This window comes from Aplidium turbinatum, chromosome 13, assembly GCF_918807975.1.
Source record: "Aplidium turbinatum chromosome 13, kaAplTurb1.1, whole genome shotgun sequence".
NCBI lineage: Eukaryota > Metazoa > Chordata > Ascidiacea > Aplousobranchia > Polyclinidae > Aplidium > Aplidium turbinatum.
In genome coordinates, this window is record NC_137484.1 from 8,837,225 (window position 1) to 8,843,403 (window position 6,179).

Genomic DNA, 6,179 nt, shown 5'->3' on the forward strand with positions numbered 1-6,179 from the left:
TTCTTACATGCAGGTGTTCTACTTATAAATGCAGCGTAAAAATGCTGTTAACGGCACGGTTTCAGTTGGGGGGAAATTCCATACTTGATCCAAGCATCGGGAGATCCAATCCTAACCAAGAATCGGGAGATGAGAAGATAAGGCTCTCATTATACTAAGCCTTCGGTACTACCGAGAGTATGATGACCAGTTCCTTTCTTTCCTTCAACAATCAGTTTAACTAGGGAGTTTAACGAGGATTGCATGATTGGAAAGCGGCGCCTTGTTTAATGTGTCCATCCCACTACAAAACTACACTACATTGCAATCACATCCCTCTACAGCAGTGGTTCCCAACCTTTTTGTCTTGGTGACCCCCTTTAAAAAATTTCGTAGATACCAGGACCCCCACTTATATTCTTTCCTAAATGCAAGTAGGCTATACTATTAACAAATAATACAACAAAAAGCAGCACTAAAAATGTTTTTCTTGCATTTATTGACAAACCAATGCGATGGTTGACCTTGTAGGTCTGCAGCTAACCGTGAAATTCTAAGTTGCGTGCTAGACAGAGCCAGTCTCATGTCGTCTTCCGCATCCATTCGATTTCTTTTCTTCGTTTTCATAATTTATGCAGAAGAGCTGAAAAATCACTCTCACTTAAATACGTCTGTTCCAGACGGTTGTTCGCCTGGTCAAACGTCATGTAGAAACCGTTCGGGTCTACTGAATATTACGTCATGGAAATTCCTAAAACATGAGCCAAAATTGCACCATCGTCCGTAAGACCGGTTTAAACCTGTTTCAGTTTGAAACCGGTTTAAACATGAAATGTTGCGTCACACGAACTGCTCTCGTGCCTTTGAGTTATCACAATTTTTTCTGATTCATTCTCGAAGTTGTTTGTTGGAAGTCGGTCGCACATTTAACTGGTTTATTTGGTGCTTGCTAACTGGACAAATTCTCCGTCTTTTATCCAAGTAATCTGTATCGTAGTGACAGTTTTGAGGTGTAAGGCGTTGCACCAGTCATTTCGATAGCCGCGGGCTAATTTTACAGAAATACACTGTTTGAAAAGAAGTTCAAGTGTGTGTTTCTTCGGTCATTATATACAGACGAACGGATTCGGGAACTTTATGTTAAAATTTTCCCACGAAGAGATTATGGTTTACCGCTGTGACCAACGTCGTAGCGAAGGGCAGTAGGCCCAGAGATGGGCAAGATCACCAGTATTGGTGATCTTGAAGATCAAGATCAAGATCACCAAGAATAAATGATCTTGAAGATCAAGATCAAGATCACCAAACTATGTGATCTTGAAGATCAAGATCAAGATCGTGATCTTGAAGATCAAGATCACTTTCAAGATCACTTTTTGTGTAAGTTACTTGAAAAAAAATGAAGTTTTTGATCAATGATGTTGCAAAAAATAATTACCGTACTATAAGCAACCTGGGTAAAGGTATAGTTGGTATTGCTATCTTTTACTTTTAACTACTCGATCACTGGCCTAAGAATTGTAATAAGTTAGTGACTGTTGCTATTAGGTCTATCAATTGCTGACGTAGTTTGCGTAGAACCGCAACGTCACACCCAAGGCCAAAGTTAATTACAATAGTACTGAAAAAGTCGCAAAATTTGCAATTAGTTTTATACTTTTTATTTATAATAAATAAATGAAAATAAACTTTGAACTGCATCATTTTTTACCAAATTTTTGTCTGGTTTATGTGGGAGTTTTTATTCGTGTTACTAAGTAGTTTTAACTTTCACTGTGTTATGTCAATGTTTATTGCACCATTTACCCATCTGGCAACCTTGATACTGTTGTCTGCTATCATTTTTTTTTGCTATCAAAAAAGTTCAGAGGTTTGCGGTCAGACAAACCGCTCCATACTCAGACCTTAAACAAGTCTTGGTCTCGTTGATTTGCTGCAATAAACCACTTTACATGACCAAAGTTGGCTAGAGTCCAGATTTTTTAACACCACCATCCTAGACTTTTGAAACATCTAAAATTGAGTCAAAGAAAGCAAACATTTCTTTAAAATTCACACATAGAAATTGTGAACAAAGTTAAATCATTTTTTATTATACGTCAACATAAAGTACACGGAAGTTGACTTCTTTATTATGACCAACACAGAAAACTTTTTCAATTTTGAAACGGCAACACTGACCAGATTAGATGGAGACTTTAAATTGTCTTTTGTTGGATACATATCATATTAACAGTGGCTTAATGTTAGTAGTTGCCACTAACTACTTTGTACAGTACGAGTTCTAAAAAAATTCCTCTGTTTAGTAAGTAAACTTCAATTTTAAAGTGATCTTGATCTTATTGTTCTTCAAGATCAAGATCACGATCTTGATCTTCAAGATCACTTGTGATCTTCAAGATCAAGATCACGCCCATCTCTGAGTAGGCCTATTACTTGAAATGCCAGCTTAGAAATCTGTGGGTATGAATCATACATTTCACACCAAAATTGAGAGAGTGACTTTGTATTGCTGGTTCGCAATTGCTAATTGCTCACTTAAATTAAACGACCAGCATTCCAGTCCCAGTTGAAAATATCTATCATTATGATTTCAAAAACACAAAGCTATTGCACTGATGTAATGTTCAAGTTCTCTCTTCCTCCTACACTACAAATAAATACTTAAACAGACCACAAACTATACTAGCACTAGCTGGGCTAATCTCGTTACTAGGATCTCATTGCGGTGTGTTTACATCACCCGCAACCACTTCATTTCGGTTTCATTTCTGTTGAAACTATCGACATGAAATCCAGACCGCCACGAATCTCATTTCGGTCATCGCATGCAAACAGACTACGAGTCTGGCAGACTAACCGAAACGGAAAATTTTCATTTCGGGCGCAATGAAACGTCATGTAAACGTAGCCTGGCACATACTACTAGCGGATCGGTACCTCGTCCTACTTACATTCACTTTTGTTGTTGCATAAGCAACAGTTTCGCGACCCCCTATAAAATGCTCTGCGACCCCCTTGGGGGTCGCGACTCCCAGGTTGGGGACTACTGCTCTACAGTGTCTACACTCAGTGTAGTGGAACAGTGATATTGCACTACAGGAACAGTAATATTGTGGCTTGTTATGCAGAAAGGCCAGCAAGTCAAAAGGTAATTTAGTGTTTACCATCCATCACAAGATGTTTACCGGTTATCTCAGTATTTTGTCAACTGATGACTCGCAGTCCAATCACTGATGATTTTCTTCAACTCAAAACAAGGACATAAAAATCTTTTAATAGGCTGTTTATGATACGACAAACAAATTAAAAAACAACAAATCAAAGAAAAACGTCATTTGCTTCACAAAAACATGCGAGATGCTTGGAAGTGTTCGCTGCACAGACTCATCCACTGGAATCTCTTCAGATCGGTTTTGAATCCGTATGGAAAGATAAGCAGACATAACTGAGCAACATTATAACATTTAACATTATAAAAACAAAACTGCTAACGTTTTCGGCTTTAGGCATCTAGCCCTTATTAAACCTTTAAAAGAAAACTACTATTAAAAAAACTTTAAAGAAAACTACAACAGCAGTTCTTTCTCAATCTCAGTGGCGAACCCTTTTTATTCATTGAAGTAGTGTGCTTGCCTCTGCACACTAGTGTGTATGAATGTGTAGTTAGATTTACTGTGATGTGGTGGTGGCTGACTAGACGACCGCTTACCGCCTTCGCTACCATCCTGATTGCGCCATAATCTAACCAACAGTTGTACAATGCATTGTTTTGACAACATTTTACTCTGCTTGTTTGTCAATATAAGGCGCTGTTGAAACAAAATAAATTGACTTGACTATTACATTGATAAAGAAATAGCCTACTAAGAGAAACATACAGTATAACAACAAAAATATGGTCTGATTTAAACATTTGAGAAAACTGCTCTATCTTGCTCATACACGAAATATGACAACTGAAAGATTACGCAGCACAACGGGTCAAGTAGGCTAATTAAATAAGGAAAAAGTTAATTATTCAGGGAAAAGTGTCCATGCAGATGGTTAGGCTAATGATTAAAAAAAGTAATCTTTCTAACTAAATTGTATGGAAAATCAACTTTACACAAAATGTTAATCTGACAAATTGTTATGTTTTTGTTATGATAAATCCCTGCTTAGTGCTTATACGTATGTCACGTGTTTTTTCATTTTAAATTTATATCTAAATTTTTGGAACCTTTGTGGAAGCATACAGTATATGTTTTATGCAAGTTGGTTAAAATTATTCGACATGTCCGTGTATATCACATACATTGTTCTTAGTTAATTGCTAATTGATTTTGAGCTCCAATGTCATGGCTTGAAAATGTTCCGAAGCGCCATGCACCTCCATTGACTGGCCTATAAGGGTTTTAAATCGGATTGGTCTTTTACAACTCAAACAAGTTGAGAATCAACGCTCTAGTTTAAAAGCGAAGCATTTACCGGTACAGTAGGATACCTTTGGGCGACTTACGATTAAATTTAAAATGGAGCACGGTAATTAAAAGTTTCTCTTAACTATACTCACTGTATTGTTTTTATTGTGCTTCAAATTGTCAACTCTTGCCGGATGCAACTTAGCGATTGTTTGATGCGAACGTATAAGCGTATGCCTACATGTCTCAGCAGTGTCAAACGTTTGTGCAAGGGCACTGCATGCTACACTTATAAGCGTAGGCAAGCGTACTGAAACAGTGACAAGCTAAAGGGGATGAGCGATAGAAAAGTCGTTTCCGGATCATGCGTTTCTTCGCACCATGCCATTCTTTCGTACTATAAACAAAGACACAGTATAGCGCAGCAGGTTTATTAAAAATTGTTTACTGACAGATTGCAACTGGTTAGAAGTGTATTCTGTTATTATGAAACTGTAACACATTGACATTTGACTGCAAGAGACAGAGAAGCCTAAAAAACAACTCTAGGTAGGCCTATGTGTAGGCAAGTGACCTGCTCCAATTGCTCTTACTTCAGCTTTTTCAAATCAGATTCTGAGCGTTAATGTGCTTTAACTTTTGTTTATCAAATTTATCTCCTTGGTATATGAGGTCTACTTCTAGTTGAAATCCCTAAAAGGGTTTTCACCCTTAGATTTTAGTATGCTTTTAGTTTAAAACAGGTTGAAAAGGTGTTATTAGGCTACAATTTTCAAAGTCTAAATCAAAAAACGTTTCGCAGGAGCTGCATTCTTTGGCTGCGCTACCGAGTAGCGAGAACATCTGTTCGACGCTCAAAAGAACGTCTTTTCGACATCAGAATTTTCTGTTAAAATGAAACATAAGTTTGTTTTACAATCGTTTTAACGTAAAACTAAAGTTGCTCATGTTAGCAAGCTGTCTCAACATGGTGGAAACTGTGTAAAAATTAGACAAATCCCCAGAGAAAACATACCGATTATTATTATTCAAGCAGGTGGTTAGCCTGAGTTCACAAAAGCCTAGTTTTGCTTCAAGCAGCCTTACTGTGCTTATAAATAACAAAACGCGAATAAAATTTGATACCACTCAATTCGTTTAGTTTTAGGCTACTTAGGCCTGTAGCCTATGCTAATTTTTTTTACTTTTTTGTTTCGTCAGAGGTAAGTTAATTTCTTGGCTGTGATTGCCATACCATAAGAAAAATACCTGTCAACTGAAGTCAATTTACACAAAAATAATTAATAAGTTGTTGGTAAAGAAATAGAGAGTGATCTTAAGTTTTTCGTGCACAAAGTTAGACGCTTAACCAACTGAGCTATCGGGACGGGCTAAGTTGAATACAGTAGCCTATAAACAAGCACAAACACCCAGTAGCGTATTTAGGGGGGAGGATAAAGGGCGATGCCCCCCCTAATGATCAGATAAAAAGTATAATTTTGGCCCAAGTAGAAAAAATTTGAACCAATTAACAGCCATTTTTACCAAATTTGAGCTTTCTGTGTACTACCGTTGAGACTACCCCGTGTGTAGCCTACTACCCCCAGACCCCCATTGGCCTCCAGCCGCCGAGTCAGCCGCGTAGCGGCTGACTGACACAATGTCTTGCCCCCCATCCCCCTAACAAACCTTCTAAATACGCCACTGCAAACACCATTAAGTATAGCTACTCGTATTGCGCTTCAACTTGCATATCAATTGTTAAATTGTGCTGTTGATAGATTGTTAATGAAATAGCCTAGCAATGGGATTCTTTAA